At 35.4% G+C, this 21,833-nt stretch overlaps 1 protein-coding gene across 1 annotated transcript in view; it reads left to right on the top strand.

Moving 5' to 3' along the window:
- The first annotated feature begins 228 nt into the window (after nucleotides 1–228).
- The window catches only part of LOC125157371 (E3 ubiquitin-protein ligase RLIM-like), a 108,713-nt gene continuing 87,108 nt past the window's right edge, over nucleotides 229–21,833 (top strand). Inside the window, exons 1-2 of the mRNA XM_047844013.1 lie at nucleotides 229–304; nucleotides 12,454–12,640. The gene's annotated coding sequence lies outside the window, so the exon portion shown is untranslated. The remainder of the gene's footprint in view (nucleotides 305–12,453; nucleotides 12,641–21,833) is intronic.

Consider the following 21,833-nt stretch of genomic DNA (forward strand, 5'->3'; position numbering starts at 1 on the left):
GAAGAAAAGAAAAACATTGTAGAGAGTGGGAAAATGATAGGTCCAGATTAATGTAGCAGAATTACAAGACAATATTGAAGGAACTTTTAGGTTATAACCATGAATGCATAAAGGAAACAATTTGAACTACTATGTACTTTTCTTAGGGAGCCTTTGTAAGCTGGAGACCAACTAGAATTTAAATAAAACCTTGAAACAAAAAAGAAAAGAAAAGAAAGTTGGAGATCAAGAAAAGAGAAAGCAGCGGTTTGGATTCATCCAGGACTAGATACAACTAAAAGACATTGGAGCAAAGGAATTTGAGGTATGGAAAAATATACTATTTATTAGATAATGAGCATTGGAATATAAGAGAATAAGTAGGGATGCAAATGCAATATAGGAAAAGGCAAAGGAATAAATAGATCTGTTTCCAAGTACAGCTAAGGTGCAGGAATATTTGAACAATTGCATTAGAAAGTGAGAAGTTAGAGGGATAGCATGCTTGTTAATAATTTTGGAAGTGGAATATGCCATCAGTTTTTTAAAGACCATTTCTCCATCTTTTTTCCTACTCTGATTTTTATTGTAGAGGACTGACTTCTAAAAACTATATTTCCTATTATCTACTGACAACTAGCTTCCCATTAATTGTCAGCAGAGGAAGGACTGGTGACATACTGGAAGATGGTAACAGGGAAGAACCCAGAATGTCCTCTTTGAGTGGTATATGCAACTGAGGTTTTGTCTCCATCATGGGTCCAGTTGCTGCTTAAGATCTTCTCCCTCCATGTTCCCAGTACCCACTAGCAGACACTACATTCATTCTAGTTCTGCTTAGGAGATTCTCTCTTGCCAAACTAGATTGCCTCCCTATCCCGTGTGACACTAGCTTTTCTAACTTTTGAAACATATATTAAAATCCACTTTTTAAACCTCCTGAGGCATATTTTCTGTTCTGTCTGAACTCTGAGTGAGCAGCCCCAGGAAAAAGGCCTTTAACATAGAAGTCTGGAATTAGGTTGTTCATCTGTTTGAGCTTGAATATGGTAGTGACTTCATTGCCAATGTAAAAAAGACAAGTGCTTCTTCCAAGCAGTGGCAACATAATTATTTAAATTACCAGCAGTGTTTACATTGGATAAATTGCTAATTGAAGACAATACTTTTAGAGGTCAAATGGCTGCTGCTTTTATCTATTATGGTAGTAATAACTACAAAGCACTATGGGGACCATTAGCGGCTTCTGATAGCACCAGAGAGCTTACAAAATGAAAATGATGTCAGGTGTTTAAATTCTCAGATTAAGGCATGGGAAGATAAAGGGAGCCATTCTAAGGGCCATAAAAGTTTCTCATATATTATAGGCATAAAGCAGACACGACTAAGGATCAGCTCAAATCTAAAAAGGTGGTTGCAGAATTAAAATTCAAATTTAGTGCACATCTGTGCTGAGTATTACATATTAATATCAGGACATTAATCAGGAAGAATTTGATATTTAAGATAATGATAAATTGAGTGTTTGGGAAAAGTACAGGTAGGCAGACTGAAATTAATATAAAACCTTTTTGTCTTAACATACAGTGTAATGTTAGTTTCAAGTGTACAATATAATGATTCAACACTTCCATAGGACAGCCAGTGGTAATCACAAGTGAACTCCTTAATTCTCATCACCTATTTAACCCATCTCCCCCACCTCCACTCTGGTAACCATCACCTTGTTCTCTATACTTAAGAGTCTGTTTCTTGGTTTGTCTCTCTCTTTTTTCCCCCTCTATTCATTTGTTTTGCTTCTTAAGTTCACACAGGAATGAAATCATACAATATTTTTTTTTCTCCAACTAACTTATTTCACTTAGCATTATACTCTCTAGCTCTATCCATGTCATTGCAAATGGCAAAATTTCATTATTTTTTATGGCTGAGTAATATTTCATTACACACACACACACACACACACATCACCCTTTATTTATCCATTCATCTATTGATGGACACTTGGGCTCCTTCCATATCTTGCCTATTATAAATAATACTGCTATAAACACAGGGGTGCATGCATCTCTTTGAATTCATGTTTTTCTATTCTTTGGGTAAATACCCAGTATTGTGATTGCTTAATTAGAGGGTAGCTATATTTTTAACTTTTTCAGGAAACTCCTTACTGTTTTCCACAGTGGCTGCAAAAGTTTTGCATTTCCACCAACAGTACACGAGTGTTCCCCTTTCTCCACATCCTCGCCAACACCTGTTGTTTCTTGTGTTATTGATTTTAGCCATTCTGACAGGTATGAGGTGATACCTCACTGTATTTTGATTTGCATTACCCTAATGGTCAGTGATGATGATCATCTTCTAATGTATCTGTTGGCCATCTGTATACCTTCTTTGGAAAAATGTCCATTTGTGTCTTCTGCATTTTTTAATTGAATTATTCATTTTTTGGGTGTTGAGTTTGAAAAATTCTTTATATATTTTGGATACTAACCCTGTATCACATATGTCATTTGCAATATGTTCTCCCATTACATAGGTTGCCTTTTAGTTTTGTTGATTGTTTCCTTTGCTGTGCAGAAGCTTTTAATTTTGATGTGGTATCAATAGTTTATTTTTGCTATTGTTTCCCTTACCTCAGGAGACAAATCTTAAAAGAAGTCGTTAAGGCCTATGTCACAGAAGCTACTCCCTGTGTTCTCTTTTAGGATTTAAAAAAAAAAAATTTAACAGGTCTATTTATTTTTAAGAGAGAGAGCATACAAGTGGGGTAGAGGCAGAGACAGATACACAGAATCTGAAAAGCAGGCTCCAGGCTCTGAGCTATCAGCACAGAGCCCAACGCGGGGCTTGAGCCCACAAACCATTTGATCATGACCTGAGCTAAAGTCGAACGCTTAAATGACACAGCCACCCAGGCGCCCCTCTCTTTTAGGATTTTTATGGCTTCAGGTCTCACATTTAGGACTTTAATCCATTTTTTAAATTTATTTTTTTAGAGAGGGAGAGAGAGAGAAAGAGAGAGAGAGAGAAAGGGAGAGAGAATCCTAAGCAGAGCCCGATGCAGGGCTCAAATTCATGAAACCATGAGATCATGACCTGAGCCAAAACCAAGAGTTGGACGCTTAACCGACTGAGCTGCCCAGGCACACCAATTTTGAATTTATTTTTGTGTATGGTGTAAGAAAGTGGTCCAGCTTCATTATGTTGCCTGCTGCTGTCCAGTTTTCCCAGAACCATTTGTTGAAGAGACATTCTTTTTCCCATTGGATATTCAAATTAATATAAACATTTTAAACCAAACCTTCTTGTAGTTTCCTTGCCAGCACAAACTACCCTTCTTCCTCCCAATTTGAGGAAGCTAACTTTCTCCTGCTTCACACCTCTCTAAAGACCTCATCTGAAGTGGTTAATTTTCCAGGCAATTTCTGCTTTTCTCAAGACCCATACACATCAGCATTATTACATCCCAACCTGTAACTATAGTCAGATTCTTGCAGGTCTCAGGAGGAAAATACAATGTCCACCCTGTTAAGAGTTTGCATATACACCAAAAGAAATGCAATATCTTGCTAATTTGTATCAGCAGAACCCAGTAGAATATGTGTGTGGCATATATTTTATGACTGTTAGATTGAAGAAGATGAAATATAAATTTGGAAGGGGTTGAATTTATTACAGAGAACTCACCTGAGATTTCAGATTTAAAATATTAGCTCTAGCTGATGAAATTGGCTCTAATCATCGGCTTGTTTGGCTGACTAAAATATGGATTCAAGAGTCATCAAAATTCAATGAAGGCAAGATGCCATAACTTATCTGACAGAATGCGGAGGAAGGAATCCATGTACTCAAAATGAGGATGTTGGAGTGGATTAATTATGTACAACACACTCAACTGTTTCATAGTTATGCCCCTGTAGAGGTTCCAGATGACATTATTCTTCAAGACATTAAGATACCCTTTGATAAAAGAATTACAAGCATCCTTGAAAACCTCTGTGGTACCTGTCTTCAGTGGGCTAAAGATGACAATGGGGGATGCCACCACTGAAATGGTTCCCTCATTTTTAATAGGAATGATGGGATTATGAAGTAGCAGAGGTTAGGTAACAGCATTTAACATGAAAAACAAGGTAAATGCAATTACCATAAAAGTCAGCAGGGGAGAACGGCAGAGTGTTTTTACCCAAAGTGATTTCTAGCAGTAAATGATCAATCACATTTATACTGGGAATCAAATTGGTGAGCAGGCTTGAACTACATAAATGAAAATAAAATTCAAGCACAATAAGCAGAAACCTGTATCAATTTGGCAGGAAAGGAAATTATGGTCTCACCCAGACCTAATCCAGAGATCAGGTGGCTACAACACCTTCAGAAAGATTCTCATAGGGGTGTCTGGGTGGCTCAGTTGATTAAGCATTCAACTTAGGCTCGGGTCATGATCTCATGGCTGGTGAGTTTGAGACCTGCATGATGCTCTGTACTGCTGGTTCAGAGCCTGGAGCCTGATTTGGATTCTGTCTCCCTCTTTCTCTGCCCCTTCCCCACTTGTGCGCTCTCTCTCTCTCTCTCTCTCTCTCTCTCTCTCTCTCTTTCTCTCTCTCTCTCTCTCAAATATAAATGAACATTTAAAAAATTTTAAAAAGAAAGAATGATTCTCATAATGCTCAAGAGTACACAGTGTGAGTTCTTCCCCAGGTCTACCTCCAAGGGACTTATAATTTTCCAGAGAAAATGTTTACACAGAAAAAGAGAAAATGCAGAATTTTTCAGAGATTATTAAGCTAAATTTACACACCTGAAGATCCAAATGGTCTTCAGGTCGTAATACTGCTTATGGAGGTTATGTGATAGTTAGTCTTGGCACAAGTTCACCTCACTAGGACCTCTGTGGGATCAATAACCTACACTATATTTACTTCACTATATCTGAATGCAGTTTTGGAGTAGACATACTTGCAAAATGACAGAATTCTGAACCAAGGTAAAAGCTATTAAGTAAGATAAGAAGGGCCACCACTTCATACCCATTAAGATGGCTATTAATAATAATAATAAGTAATAAGTGTTGGCACGGATTTGTAGAAATTTGAACCCTTATGCATTGCTTGTGGGAATATACAATGGTATAGCCACTGTGGAAAAATATGGCAGTTCCTCCAAAAATATTAAACATACACTATCATATGATCCAGCTATTCTACCTCAAGGTATATATCCAAAACAATTGAAAGCAAGGGCTGTAACAGATGTTTTTATACTCATGTTCTCAGCAGCATTATTCAGAAAAGCCAGAAGTTGGAAACAACCCAATGTCCATCAATAGAGGAACAGATAAATAAAATGTAGTCTATATATACAATAGAATAAAATCACTCTTAAAAGGGTAAGACATTCTGGCACATGCTCCAATATGGATAAACCTTGAAAATATTATGGTAAGTGAAATAAACCAGAACCAAAAGGACAAATACTGTAATTCCACTTACATGAGCAGTCGCATTTATAGAGACCAAAAACAGAACAGTGGTTGCTAGGGGCTGGGAGGAGTGATGCATGGAGAGTTGTTTTAATGGGTAGAGTTTCAGTTTGGGAAGAAGAAAAAGTGGAGACGAATGGTGTGCAACAATGTGAATATACTTAATGTCATTGAGTGGTACACCTAAAAATGGTAAATTTTATGCCATGCATATTTACCACAATTGAAAAAATATATAGGAAGGGCCAAATAGAAGCTTCTGGAATCTGCCCTGCAAATGAAAAATACCAAAAAATTGCAATAACCGATATCTGAGGAATTTGCAGAGGATATTCTCCATTACCTTCCCCATTTAAGAAATTTGTTTGGCTTGTGAAAAAGGCAACTGGATCATGGACAACGACTGTTGATTATCATAAAATAAAGAGGTGGTAATTCTAACAAAGCTTCTGGGTTTTATGTTTTTGCTTTTTCTCCTGGAGCCAACCAAAACATCTCCTGACAGATAGATATTCATATGGCAAATGCTTTTTTGACTGCACAGTAAACAGTAAGTAAGGATGATGAGGCAGTTCACTTTTACCTGACAGAAACAGAAGTACACTTAAACTTTGTCTCAGTCAAGTGCTAGGCCAAGTCTACTGTTGTGTATCACATTACAGTTCATAAGGAGATTAATCATCTAGGTACCACAAAAACATGATAGTCCATTATATAGATGAGCTTATGGTGATTGGATGTAATGAGAAAAAGGTAGGAAATGCTCTAGCTATGTCAGGAACATTCACAGATCTCAAAGGGTAGGAAATAAACTCCACAAAAATTTAGAGTGTTCAACATATCACAGACTTAGAATGATAATGCAAGCAAACAGAAACCAATCTTCAGAAAGCACTGAAGATCATGTGGAGTTGTCTTAAAGGCAGGGGCATTACACAGCACACTGCTAGGCTTCCAAAAGATTTCGTGTACATCCCTTTTCCCAAATCTCACTCCTGATAATTAGTGCTCTTTCCTTTTAACTCTTCTCTTGTGTCCTCACCCTTCCTTGGTGGTTTCCTACCCTTCTTACGCATCTGCCCTTCTTTGCCCTTTCTCATTCTTTATACCAGCCTCTCTCCCCTACCTATCCCACCCTCCAACAAAGGCCTTGTGCTAGCTAAGAAAGAAAATATTTCTACATCTCAAAATACTGAAAGGGAAAAGGTTGTAGGTAAATAGCAAATCTTGACAGTTTAAATACTGTCTATATATCACATTAGTACATCTTATAATGAATTCATATATGCAATAATGGTAGAAATTGAAAATATTCACAAGCTACCAGAGTACCAAATTCAATATGACATGCCAAATCACATAACCATACTATCTGCTTTTTAATTTATAATTAAAACCCTGTCTGATAACAGAGTTTTAAAATATTTCGATAACTATTAAAAATTACAAATTGCATCAAAATTTAAAATTTCTGCACTTTTAAAGACAATTAAAAATAAAAAGGCAAGCCACAGACTAAAGAAAATATTGATGAGACATGTATATCTAACAAAGACTGGTATTCATAATATATAAGATACTCTCAGAACTCAATAACGAAGTGGTATTTGGGGGAAAGTATACTGACATCAGTAACTTTGAAATATATCAAAAACATAACAGCGATAGATGGAAGAGGAGAGAGATGTGTAGATGAGAAAATATGTAATAAAGTACAGAAAAATGTTAATAGTAGCATGTATATAGTGGATATATAAATGTCCACAAAAAATTATTTCAAAAATTATGTTTTAAATTTCTCATAATAAATTATTGGAAAAATAGCTTTTTGTAAAATGCACATAATTAGTTTGCAAGCTGTACTTCATCAATCTAAATTTGAAGCAACATGATATTGTCATTGTATTCTTTTTAAAAAATGGGTAAGTGGCTTCTAGAATTTCCAAAACCTGTAATAAGCACCTTCTTCAGTATCTGCAGACAGAACAGATGCTACCCTGACCTCTACTTGGTAAAATCTGACAGTCTGTTATACATTTTCTCACCCTTGAAATGACTCTGGAAGAGATTTTGGCCAATGGTTCATCTTTAAATCAATCATATTAAATCATATTAAAAGGAAATCATCTACCTGTCCTCCTCCTTAGGAAGAGTTCCATGGCAAGGGTCAGACATGGAGATGACATTCTTACAAAGCCTGTGTCTTTTTCTCTGTAGAGCAAAATAAGATAAATTTTTAATAGAGAGAAATATGTAAATACATCCTTGTTTTCAAAGAAATTAACACTGGCTTACTAGATTTAAAGCCTATAAGAATAGGGCTTTAAAAGGGTAAATGTTTTTCTTATCAAACTTTCCTTCTTCAGAAATGGAAAAAAAAGTCAGCAAGATTGGATCCGTGAGTAATAGGCATTTATGTTTATGTTGAAACTTAGTATTTTCAAAGTTTACTGAATGTTGTAGTTCAACAAAATTCTCATAAAAGGAAATAAGAAAAGACAGAGAAAGAACCAAACAGCGTAAAGTAGAACCAGGGAAAAATATAAATTGGAGGGATGAATTAAATGAACCAGAAGAAGAAAGAATAGATTTCTAGAATGAGACTGTATATGGCCAGAGTCAGATCAGTGGCCTCTATAAGAGAATAAAAGACAGTTGTTTTGATTCTTCATCCATAGTTGAGGCTGTTTTACAGAAAAGTAATCTACCATGACCTTTAAAACTTTTCTATTATGTTAGTGATGCTGTTGCTAACCCATTGCAAGAAGAGTGATATTTCCAACAGAGCTGCAAATCAGTAGTTTAGAAAGCCCCATGGAAAAAGAAATACATTTTCTGTTGTGAGATCATTGTGGTTATGTATAGTGCCAATACCTGGTGCTTGTACATAGCTATTTGATGCTGAGACTGCTGACCTGCCTGGCTCTTGAGTCCATATTCATATGGGTGAAAGTTAAAATAAACCTCAAGGAAAGTCTTGCTGGGAAAAAGGAATTCATAAAGAGGCAACATGTGGTCTGAGACCTAAGAGTCCAACTGGAAAAAATTAATTCTGCCAGTTTTTCTTCAATGTTAGGTGTAGAGTTTATCACACCAATAAAATTCTGAGAATCTTTATTTTGATTAAAAATTCCTGTTATGTAAAGTCTTTATAGAGAGTATATAGGGGTGCCTGGGGGCTCAGTTGGTTAAGCATCCAACTCTTGATTTCGGCTTGAGTCATGGTCTCATGGTTCGTGAGTTCAAGCACCACATCAAGTACCACTCTCCCTCTATCCGTGACCCTCCCATGCTGTCTCTCTAAATAAATAAAATATACTTTAAAAAAAAGAAAAGGAAAGTATTTATACTGTAAAATAGGATAAAAAAGAAAGAGGTAACTGGCAGGTAACTAGACCACTAGAATGAATTAAAACATTCAGAAGTGTTTACCAGTTAATAACTGTATGTCAAGCATTGTGCTTTTTTTTTTATTTTTTTAAGTTTATTTATTTATTTTAAGATAGGGGGACATACAGGAGGGTCAGAGAGAGAGGGAGAGAGAGAGAATCCCAAGCAGGCTTCACACTGTCAGCACAGAGCCCAACATGGGGCTGAACTCAAGACCCTTGAGATCATAACCTGAGCCAAAACCAAGAACTGGACGACTGATATGTCCAAGTGCCCCTGTCAAGCATTGTTTTAAGCACTCAAGAAATAAGTGAGCATTTGTTTGAGTCCTTGCCAAGTTCATCTGGCATTCATAATATCATCATCTATGTCAGTGGTGACCTTTGAGTTATGCAGTACACAAATATACAGCCATGCATGGTGGCCTTGCTGAGTAAGTAGTAAGGAAAGAATAATAAACAATACAGACAAGATCCCTGTTCTCATGGAATTTACTATATATTGTCTAGATTGGATAAAGGGAGAATAAATGAGTAAATTAAACATAAGTTACAGATACTGATGACTCATAAGTCTAAGAAAATAGAATATGCATGATAGAATGGCATACATCAGGATAAGGGTATAGTTATACTACAGATAATATGATCAGAAAAGATCTCTCCAAAGAATGTATCTTTGGACTGAAACTACTAAATAAGTAGGATCCAGCCATATGGAGATCTACATGAAAAAGATCCAGGCAGGGGAAAGAGCAACCACAAAGTTCCTGAAGTAAGAATAAGGTTGGGATATTCATGTTCTAAGAACTGACAGAAAATCAGTGTGGCTAGAATAGAGTAAATGGGAGGAAAGTTGCACAAACTGAGAATAAAATTGTTATGGACTGAATGAATGTGACCCCTCCAAATTCATACATTGATATCCTAACCTTCAATGTGGTATTATTAGGAGATGGGGCCTCAAGAGGTCTTTTGTAAAGGACTTTCATTTAGCATAATGTTTTGAAGGCATATCTATGTTGTAGGATGTATCAGTACTTCATTTCCTTTTATGGTCAAGTAATATTTCATTATATGGCATATCACATTTGTTTATCCATTCATTGGTTGATGGGCATTTGGGTTGTTTTCATCTGTTGACTATTATGAAAATGTTGCTATCAGCATTCTTGTGCAAGTTGTTGTGTGGACATGTGTTTTCATTTCTCTATGAGTGCAATTGCTGGGTCATATGGTAATTTTATGTTTAATTGTTGTAAAAACTGCTAGATGGTTTTCAAAGCAGCTAGCTATACTAGTTTATATTCCCACAAGGAGTATGAGATTTCTAAGTTTTTCCACATCCTCACCAACACTTTTTGTTATCTTTTTTATTCTAGCCACCTTAGAACATGTAAACAGGATTTCATTGTGGTGTTGATTTTTAATAAGCATTTCCCTGATGAAAAATGATATGGAATAACTTTTCATGTGCTTATTTTCCATTTCCATATCTTCCTTGGAGAATCATCTATTCAGATTCTTTGCCCATTTTTAATGTGCTACTCATCTTTTTATTATAAAAGATCTTTATAAATTTGGATACAAGTCTCTTACCAAATATGTGATTTGCAAATATTTTCTCCCATTATGGGGGTTGTCTTTTCATGTTGTCCTTTAGAACAAAACATTTTTAATATTGAAGAAGTTCATATTATTGATTTTTTATTTTGTTGCTCATGCTGTATCATATCTAAAAACCCTTTCCCAAATCTAAAGTCATGAAGATTTACTCCTATGTTTTATCCTTGTTTATCTGTTTGTTTTTTGTTTTGTTTTATTTTTGGTTTTGGGGTTTTGTTGTTATTGTTGTTTTGTTTTTGTTTTTTGGTGCTGAAACCTGGAATAGAATCCTATGTTTTATTCTAAGAGCTTTATATGTTAGCTCTAACATTTAGTTCTGTAATCCATTTTCAGTTAATTTTTGTGTATGGTGTAGAATAAGGATATAATGTCATTATTTTGCATGTGGTTATATAGTTGTCCCAGTACTATTTACTGAAAAGATTTTTCTTTCTACCACTGAATGGTGTTGGCACCCTTATCAAAAAATCAGTTGGCTACTTTTCCAAAGAAGACATCCAGATGGCTAACAGACACATGAAAAGATGCTCAATGTCACTCATCACCAGGAAAATACAAATCAAAAGTGTAATGAGATACCACTTCACACTTGTCAGAATGGCTAAAATTAACAACTCAGGAAACAACAGATGTTGGCGAGGATGCAGAAAAAGAGGAACCCTTTTGCACTGCTGGTGGGAATGCAAACTGGTGCAGCCACTCTGGAAAACAGTATGGAGGTTCCTCAAAAAAATTAAAAATAGAATTGCCCTACAACTCAGCAATTACACTACTAGGTATTTATCCAAAGGGTATAAAAATGCTGATTCTAAGGGGCACATGCACCCTGATGTTTATAGCAGCACTATTAATAACAACAAATTATGCAAAGAGCCCAAATGTCCATCAAGTGACGAAATGATAAAGATATGGGGTGTGTGTGTGTGTGTGTATGTGTGTGTGTGTGTGTGTGTGTGTGTGTGTGTGTATGTGTGTATATATACATATATAATGGAATACTACTCGGCAATCAAAGGGAATGAAATCTTGCCATTTGCAACAATGTGGGTGGACCTAGAGGGTATTATGCTAAGCGAAATAAGTCAGAGTAAGACAAATATCATATGATTTCATTCATATGTGGAATGTAAGAAATACAAAAGATGAACAGAGGGGGAAGGAAGGAAAAACAAGATAAAAACAGAAAGGGAGGCAAACCATAAGAGCCTCTTAATTTTTTTTTTCAACGTTTATTTATTTTTGGGACAGAGAGAGACAAAGCATGAACGGGGGAGGGACAGAGAGAGAGGGAGACACAGAATTGGAAACAGGCTCCAGGCTATCAGCCCAGAGCCTGACGCGGGGCTCGAACTCCTGGACCGCGAGATCGTGACCTGGCTGAGGTCGGCTGCTTAACCGACTGCGCCACCCAGGCGCCCCTCATAAGAGCCTCTTAAATACAGAGAACAAACTGAGGGTTGCTGGAGGGGGGGTGGGTGGGGAGATGGGTTAAATGGGTGATGGGCATTAAGGAGGGCACTTTTCCAGATGAGTACTGGGTGTCATATGTAAGACATGAATTACTGGGTTCTACTCTTGAAACCAAGACTATACTGTATATTAACTAACTTGAATTTAAAAAACAAACAAAAAAACACAACACTAGGCCTCAGGGATTCAGAAGCAAAGTCGTGCCATGCATAGCAGAGAATAACTGTGATGGCTAATTTTGCATCACCTTGACTGGGCCATGAGGTGTCCAGATATCTGGTCAAACATTATTCAAGATGTTTCTGTAAGGGTGTTTTTGGATAAGATTAACATTTAAGTTGGTAGACTGACGAAAGCAAATTGTTCCCCCTAATATTGGTGGGCCCCATCTAATCAGTTAATGGCCTGGCTAGAATGAAAAAACTGATCCTCCCCTGAGTAAGAGAGAGTTCTTCCTCCCTGGCTGCCTTTGAACTGGTACATCACCTTTTTTCCTGACTTCAGGCTTGAACTGAAACATTGGCTCTTCCTGGGTCTTGAGCCTGCCAGCCTTTGGACTAAAGCTACACCATTATCTCTCCTGGTTCTCAAGCCTTTGGACTAGACTTGGACTTACACTGTCAGTCCTCTTGGATCTCCAGCTTTCCTACTCACCTTGCAGAACTTGGGTATTGCCCACCTCCATAGTCATGTAAGTCAATTCCTCATAATAAATCTCTATGTGTAAATATAAAAAAATCAGTCGGCCATAGATATGTGGTTTTCTTTCTTGACTTTCAACCCTATTTTATTGATCTCTGAGACTAATCTTTATCAGCACCATATTGCCTTGATGATTCTCTTCTACTAAGTTTTTAAATAGGTAAGTGTGAAGCTTCTTGCAAGTTGGAGATTGTTAATATTCCCTACTGTTTATTTCCTGTTTGTCCTATTTGTTTTTATTAATTATTCCTTCTACCATGGCCCAATTTATTTAATTCTTGTGTTGAAAAATTAGCTCATTAATTTTTAATAAGTTTCCTTTCAAGTATACATATATAGATCTAGACTGCAGGTATTGATTTACAGGTTTCCAGCAAGGTGGGTTTTTTTTTTCAGTTCTCAATATTTAGTAAATTCTGAATTTCTCATTTAATAATGAAAACAGAGTTTACAGCTTCAAAATTAATAAAGTAAAAATAGACTACTATAAATATTTCATGAATCCAAAGGAAGGAAAAGAAAAAATATGAAAGGATGTAGAAAAGACAAATAGAAAAAAAGGGAGAAGATTTAAACCAAAAGATATCAGTAACTACATTAAATGTACATAGATTAGGGGAACTAGGTGGCTCAGTCCATTAAGTATCCGAGTCCTGATATCTCAAGGCTCATGGGTTCGAGCACTGCATTGGGCTCTACACTGACAGTGCTGAGCCTGCTTGGGGTTCTTTCTCTCTCCTTCTCTGTCTGCCCCTCTCATGTGCTGTCTCTCTCTCTCTCTCTCAAAATAAATAAAAAATAAACTTAAAAAAATGTACATAGATCAGCTGCTCCAAATAATGAGAAAAGAAGGGTCAGACTATAAAATTACATGTAACTACGCACTACCTTCAAAGACATACCCAAAGAAAGCAGAAGCAAATAATAAACACAAGAGCTGAAATTAATAACATGTAAAATAAACAACATAGATCACAAAGCCAACATTTGGTTCTTTTGAGATATTCATGAAAATGACAATCTACTTGAGAGTCTTCTGAAGTCAAAAAAATTAAAGTACAAAGAAGGAATATCAGGAATGTAAGTGGGTAATATAGTACATGTGTGTTACAGATTTTACAAAGGAAAAAATACAGAAAGTGTTTTTAAATAAATTTTAAATTTTAGGGGCACCTTGGTAGCTCAGTCTGTTAAGCGCCCAACTTTGGCTCAAGTCATGATCTCACAGCTAGCTCATGAGTTGAAGCGCCGTGTAGGACTCTGGGCTGATAGGTTGGAGCCTGGAGCCTGCTTCAGATTCTGTGTGTGTGTATGTGTCTCTCTCTCTCTGTGCCCCTCCCCCACTCATGATCTGTCTCTCTCTGTCTCTCAAAAATGAATAAAACTTAAAAAATTTTTAATAAACAAATTTTAAATTTTAGAAAATCACAATCCTCTAGAAAAATATAACATCAAAATAGATTCACAGAAAAAATATAAATGTATACAAACATTTTTACATTATAGAAATTGACAATGCTCACTACTCTTACCATGAAGAAAGTTGAAATCCAAAAGAATTTCAATAGGTGTTCTGATAAACATTCTAGAAAAAAATAATTTCAATCCTATATAAACTCTTCAGGAAACAGAAAAAGAGGAAACACTAGTCAATTGTTATTTTTTTAATCTTCCTCATTTCAAGACAGGAAAGAACAGTATAAGATAATTAGAGGCATTCTTACCATGGAAAATAGATGATAAACATAATATAAGCAAAATGAATCCAGCATAAAAAGCTAAGTTTATGTCAAAGTTATTTTGTACAACAAAATTAATAAAATTAATCTTGCAAAAAAATTAAATAAACGGTCTCTTATAATTTCAAAGGTCATTCATGAGTTTAAAGAACCTTCAGTAGGTTGACTCTTAGTTTTGTTGACTGTTTTCTTCGCTGTGCAGAAGCTTCTTATTTTAATATAATCCCAAGAGTTTATTTTTGCTTTTGTTTCCCTTGCTGCAGGAGTCATATCTAGAAAGAAGTTTCTATGGCCTATGTCAAAGAAGTTACTGCCTGTGTTCTCTTCTAGGATATTTATTGTTTCAGGTGTCACATTTAGGTCTTTAATCCATTTTGAATTTATTTTTGTGTATAGTATAAGAAAATGGTCCAGTTTTATTCTTTTGCATGTTGATGCCTACTCATATATGAAATTTAAGAAACAAAACAAACAAGCAAAGGGAAAAGAATAAGAGAGAGAGAGAGAGAGAGAGAGAGAGAGAGAGAGAGAGAGAGAGAGATACTGAAGACTTAATTATAGAGAACAAACTTATGGTTACCAGAAGGAGATGGGTGGAGAGATGGGTCAAACTGGTGATGAGGATTAAGAAGGTGTGATGAGCATCAGGTGATATATGGAAGTGTTGAATCACTATATCGTACACCTGAAACTAATATTACACTGTATGCTAATTAAATAGAATTAAAATAAATACTCGGGGCAGCTGGGTGGCTCAGTAGGTTAGGCATCTGACTTTTGATTTCAACTCAGATCACGATCTCACAGTTTGTGGGATCAAACCCCACACTGGGCTCTGTGCTGGGAGTCAAGAGCCTGCTTGGGATTCTCTCTCTCCCTCTCTCTGTCCTTTCCCCACTCACTAGCTCTCTTGTTCTCTCAAATAGAGATACACATTTATAAATAAATAAATTAATTAATCCTAAAAATTTTAAAAATAAAAAACCTTCAGCAAATCTTACCAAAGTAGACATAGAAACTATTAGTTGAAATGTAGATATCTATCATACAGTAACATCATAGTTATTATTGAGATAACTAAAGATTTAATTTAAAATTAGGCACAAGACAAGGATACCCTTTGTCACCATTTCTTTTGACTATTGCACTAGAGATCTTAGCCAATGCAGAAACCAAGAAGTTGAACTATCAAAATGCCTCAGGATTAGAAAGAAAAAAAAAAACAACAACAACAGAGCTTCTGCTATTTATATACGATGTGTTGTGTACAGAGAAAAATACTAAATAATATACAGGAAATTGCTAGAATTTGTAAGAGAGTTTAATAGGATTTCTAGATAAAAATAAAAATAAATTGCCTTTTTATATAATAGCAGCAAACAGAAAATGATATTAAAAGAGATAAACCCTTCCAGATAGCACCAAAAGGCTGAAGTAAAAATAAATCCAACATGTGCCAAGTCTCTACAGACAATATTATACTTTTTCAGAGACCTTCAAGAAATAAAAAAAATGAATAGAGATATATTCCATGTTTATAAATTGGACGTCTTATTATTGAAAAGATATTAATTCTCTAAAGTTTAATTTACAGAGTAAGCAAAACCTAAGTAAAATACCAAAGATTTTGTTTTGGACCTGAAGATCTTCTCCAAAAATTTCTACAGAATTACAAAAGCCCAAGAATAACCACCACACATTTGAAGAATAAGACAAATGTGGGAAGACTCATTCTACTGAATATTTAGATTTCTGATAAACCTTATTAAGCTAGAGTAAGATGGTGCAGTATTAACATGGATATCAACAAATGGACCAAGAGAAGAGCATAGAGATGCAAAACACAGACCAAAACATATATTAAAATAAAATCATATAATACACACACACACACACACACACACACACACACACACACACACACACTTGCCACACTCTGTATCTCAGAGGTATCGCAACAAATCGACAAAGAAATAACAAACTTTTGAATTAAAAAATGGTGAGCAGTAGGTTATCCATAAGGAAAATAGTAATTAAAATTAGACAATACCATCAACAAAATTATTTCCAAATGGATTAATGACCTAAATGTGAAATGTTCAAATATATGTTAACAGACAATATAGGAGGATATCTTTATGCCACAAAGTAGAAAGGTATTTTTAGGATGAAGAAAGTACAAGCTTTAAAGGAAAAGATTGATGTATTTGCTCATATTAAATTAAGAAATATTTTCCACCAAAAGAAAACATAAAGATAATTAAGACAAGCCATGCCACAGAGTTTTAAAATACTGTTGCAACATATAAAACCAATAAAGAACTGCCATTCAAAAAATGAAAAGAACTCTTATAAAGAAGAGAAAAAGAGACAACCTGATAGAAAAATGGCAAAAAATTTCAACATACCCTTGGAAAAACAGCAAATCCCCCAAATCAATAACTATATTTAAGATTACAACCTCACCAGTAATAATGAAAACTAAAATTCATACCATAATGAGTTACTACTACACACCCATTAGATAAGAAATATTAAAATAAGTGATAATAACTAATGTCAAGGAATTTAAATATGCGAGACTTACCACTACTGTTGGAAGTATGAACTGATTTGACCACTTTTATTATCTTGTGGTTTAAAGATATATTTTCCCTGTGACCCAGCATTTCATTCCTGAAACTTCCCTATAACCCAGCATTCCATTGCCTAGAGAAATGTGTTCTCTGCACCAGGATGTGTATGTGTGTATATATACGTATGTGTGTGTGCGTGTGTGTGTGTATGTGTGTGTATGTATATATATATATAATATATATATATATAATATATATATAATATATATATATTATATATATATATGGTGGCATTATTCATGACAGCCACAACTTGAAAAGAACACAAATTGAAAATAACACATTCTGCACAGTGAAGGAAATAGTCAACAAAACTAAAAGGCAACTGATGAAATGGGAGAAGATATTTGTAAATGACATATTGGATAAAGAGTTAGTATCTAAAATATATAAAGAATTTGTCAAACTCAACACCCAATAAATGAGTATTTCAGTTTTAAAATGGGCAGAAGATATGATTAGACATTTTCCAAAGAAGACATCCAGATAGCTAACAGAAACATGAAAAGATGCTCAATATCACTCATCATCAGGAAATACATATCAAAATTACAATGAGCTATCACTCCACACCTGTCAGAATGGCTAAAATTAACAACTCAGGAAACAACAGGTGTTGGTGAGAATGTGGAGAAAGGGAACCTTCTTACATTATTAGTGGGAATGCAAACTGGTGTAGTCACTGTGGAAAACAGTATGGAGGTTCCTCAAAAAATTAAAAATAAAACTACCCTATGATTCCATCAATTGCACTACTAGGTATTTACCGAAAGGATACAAAAATACTGATTCAAAGGGACATATGTACTCCAATGTTTATATAAGCATTACCAACAAAAGCCAAATTATGGAAAGACTCCAAGTGTCCATCAATGAATGGATAAAGAAGAAGTGGTACAGACACACACACTGGAATATTACTCAGCCATAAAAAATACTGAAATATTGCCATTTGCAACAACACCTATGGAGCTAGAGAATATCATGCTAAGCGAAATAATCAGAGAAAGACAAATACCATCTGATTTCACACATATGTGGAATTTAAGAAACAAAACAGATGAATATAGTGAGGAAAAAAAGAGAGACAAACCAGGAAACAGACCCTTAAGTATAGAGAACAAACTATGGAGGTCAGTGGGTGGACGAATTAAATACGTAATGGGGATTAAGGAGGGCATTTGTGATGAGCACTGGGTGTTGTATGTAAGCGATGAATCAGTTACTACATTCTACGCCTGAAACTATTATTATACTATATTTTAACTAAATGGAATTTAAATAAAAACTTGAAAAAAAAGAAAATAACACAAACATCCATCAGCATTATAGAAATGCACACATAAGTAGTAAATCTACAAAGTAAAACAATGAATGGATTAACATAAAAGTTATATGAGTTGTTATTGCTTGAGCTAAGAGATAATTCTGTAATGATGCAAGGCATAGAGGGAATTTTTGGGTGTTGGCAATATTCTATTTCTTGACCTGTGTGATAGTATCATTCATTTTTGCTTCATAATTATTCATTAATTTTTCTAATGTTTATTTATTTTTGAGACAGAAACAGAGCACGAATGGGGGAGGGGCAGAGAGAGAGGGAGACACAGAATCTGAAGCAGGCTCCAGGCTCTGAGCTGTCAGCACATAGCCCAATACAGGGCTCAAACCCACAAATCATGAGATCATGACCTGAGTCAAAGTCGGACACTTAACCAAGTGAGCCACCCAGGCACCCGAATAATTATTCATTAAATGCACATATATTGTATTCATCTTCTGTGTAAACTCACCAAACTAATCAACTATTGTACCTACTTCCTAGGATCTAAAGTACACAAGAATCCTGCTACAGAAGAATTCTTATGTCTCCACAGTGACACTTATTAGCTGCAATAGCTAAATCACTAGGATGACTGCCTTTCCAAATTTCCAACTTCCGAAACTCACATAAATGCATTGACATGTGGAACTTCTTTCACATCAGGTTCCCAAGATGAGAGAGTATCTGAGACTGTTTTTAAACTTTCTGGCCTGCAGTTTAAGAAAGCACACTAGAAAGTAGACCAAATAGATGGTGAATGCCAACCCATTATTCCACCGTAGGAGTGATCTTGGATGAATCAATTACAATACCACCTGAACTCTCCAAACGTCTTTAGTCCTTTACGATTGGTAAGAAATGGGTTTGTTGATGAGATAACTAATCGTCTTTCCCCTTGTCAATAAGCATTATGGTGACACACTTAAGTGTGTCAAACTCCCACCTGTTAAATGTTATTTTCAAACTGACTTCATTAAGGTGATCTTGCCCTTAAAGCAATGATTTTTCTTGCTTTTTTCAGAGCCTTTAAGTCCTAGACCGAATTTTATTATTTATATATACCCATAATTCCCAATACTCCTATCAGTAGCCAGTCTCCCCATTAAGCACCTGTAAGAGGTGTTCTGAGACATTTACTCAAAGGAAAAACACACACACACACACACACACACACACTCTCTCACTGGAAAAAAGAATCTGTATTCTGAGGCACTTGGGTGGCTCAGTTGGTTAGGCAACTGACTCTTGATTTAGGCTCAGGCCATGATCTCATGGTTCATAAGATCAAGTCCCATGTTGGGATCTGTGCTGACAGTGTGGAGCCTGCTTAGGATCCTCTCTCTCTCTCCCTCTCTCTCTGCCCCTACCCCACTCACACTCTCTCAAAATAAATAAATAAACATTAAAAAAAGAGTTTGTATTCTTAGGTTTAGTATTCCTAAGGGTATCAAATAATATTCACTTCTTCCTTAAATCTAACACAAAAAAATCCTTGACTCTATGCCCTGCCAGCTTCTGAATCCTACATTTTGGGACATGATTAGTTAATAAATAATAGTTTCTTCTTAAATGTCCTATAATACAATACATACATACACATAGCCTAATTTTCTCAGTGTTTTAAAACATATCAATTGAATAAGCCTATTAACTTGGATATTATGTTAACATGATGCCAGATTTCCCACTATGGAACCATAAACCACTGATCTCTGATGCTTCAGTCATACTGAAAATCTCCATAAACTCTAGGGTTCTATACGTATCATTCTCCTTTTGCACAGCTCCTACCCTGCGTGCAGGAAAAATAATATTTTTACTTATAATATGTAACTTCTCTTTAAACTTCCCTACCCTTCCTAGATTACTTGAGATTTTGTAAATTCAAAGCTGCCCACAAGGTGGAGTCAAATCTTACCTTGATATGTGATTAGGTATTAAAATCAGTGGAAAATATTTAAGCGAATAAGTTAAAATTAACCTCAAAAACTTCTTAAATCATAACATACAGTGTCCACTATATAACTTTTATCAGTTTCTCTAAAGCTTCTTTAATCTCCCTTGCCCATCCTCTCTATTAATTATTCAATGAATTACTTGAGAATGGCAAAGAATCATGAATTCCTATGCATTCTCCTTCTCCTCAGATACCTACATCTGTCTTTTCACTGTCTAGTTTCAAGACAGGTTTCAAATGTACCTGCAACCAAATATTATATCAACTGCAATGTCCCTACCAATTTTGCCCTATCTTTCAGGGATCCTTCCCCTTTTCATAAACAATCTAATTTCCCTTTTGTCTTCTCTAAACTCCTTCCCTCTGTTTCAAACTTTGCCTAATAACAGCTACTCAAAATTTCCTATGGGAAACTAATAAACTCGCAAGAAACCATTATCCTAGGCATTCATGTTAAACCATGCATTCTCAAACTTGACACTCAGCCAAGTGCTTCCATGCCAAGATTACTACTTTTCTCATGAAACCCTCCTGCTAAAGAAAAGTACTGATTGCATCATTTGCAGAAGCTTTGAGCACTCCCCTTCCTCAGCAACAATCTGGTAAATAATTTAGATGAATGGTGGAGTGTTTCCTGGTTGATTTTTATGTTATTCTTAGATGGTAGTACAGCCATATGTTATGTCATAGCACAACAATATCAGACAAACCCACAAGTATGTAAATCCTCATTTACATAGATTTCAATGTTTACATGAGTTTGAAAGTGTGTTACTAGAAGAAAACCCTACTTCTCAATACAAAACAGTAGAGAAGAGTGGATGGCACAGATAACGTTCTTTCCTCTTTTCCATTTAAAGTTGATTCAGGTTTTAGCTTAAATGTGCATCTCTATAGGTTCTCCCTAACTTTCCTCTTCCACCATGATCTTGGTTTCTTTAATCCCCTTCCCATTCTCCAAGGTTTTGACTATCAACCAGTAGGTTCCTTTCATCTTTCTTCTCATGAAGCTAGGTATGTAGATAGGCTGACTGTGGGAAAAGTCAGGTATTTTAAAGGTCCTCTAGAAATGTCTTTGGATCTCTCAGTTAATATCTACAACCAAAATTTTCCTGCAAATTTTAACAGCCTTTATTTGATGTTATGATAAAAGAAATTTTCTCTTTTTTCAATTATTTAAGGGTCTCTTTTAGGAAGAGGAAATAAGAAAGAAAGGTTTAAGGAGGAAGCAAATCTTGTCTCATTACATAAAACTGAAAAGACAGAAGAAAACCACATGACACTTTTTCTTGAGGAGGTGATGACAAACCCTGTAGTATTCTAATGAGAAAAGTGGAAACAAAAAAAAATTAACAGAGGTCATTTACCATCATTGTGGTGATCTGACTTCTCTTTTGTCTTAAATTTGGGCACCTAAAGCCATTCAGGAACTGTCTTCTTGGTTGTTCTTGAAACAGATTGTAGAAAATATAGACCTTTCTCCAATTTATTAGCCAGTTATTAAGCACAATTTAAAGACTGTGTTT

Source organism: Prionailurus viverrinus, chromosome X (genome assembly GCF_022837055.1).
Source record: "Prionailurus viverrinus isolate Anna chromosome X, UM_Priviv_1.0, whole genome shotgun sequence".
In the NCBI taxonomy this organism is placed as follows: domain Eukaryota; kingdom Metazoa; phylum Chordata; class Mammalia; order Carnivora; family Felidae; genus Prionailurus; species Prionailurus viverrinus.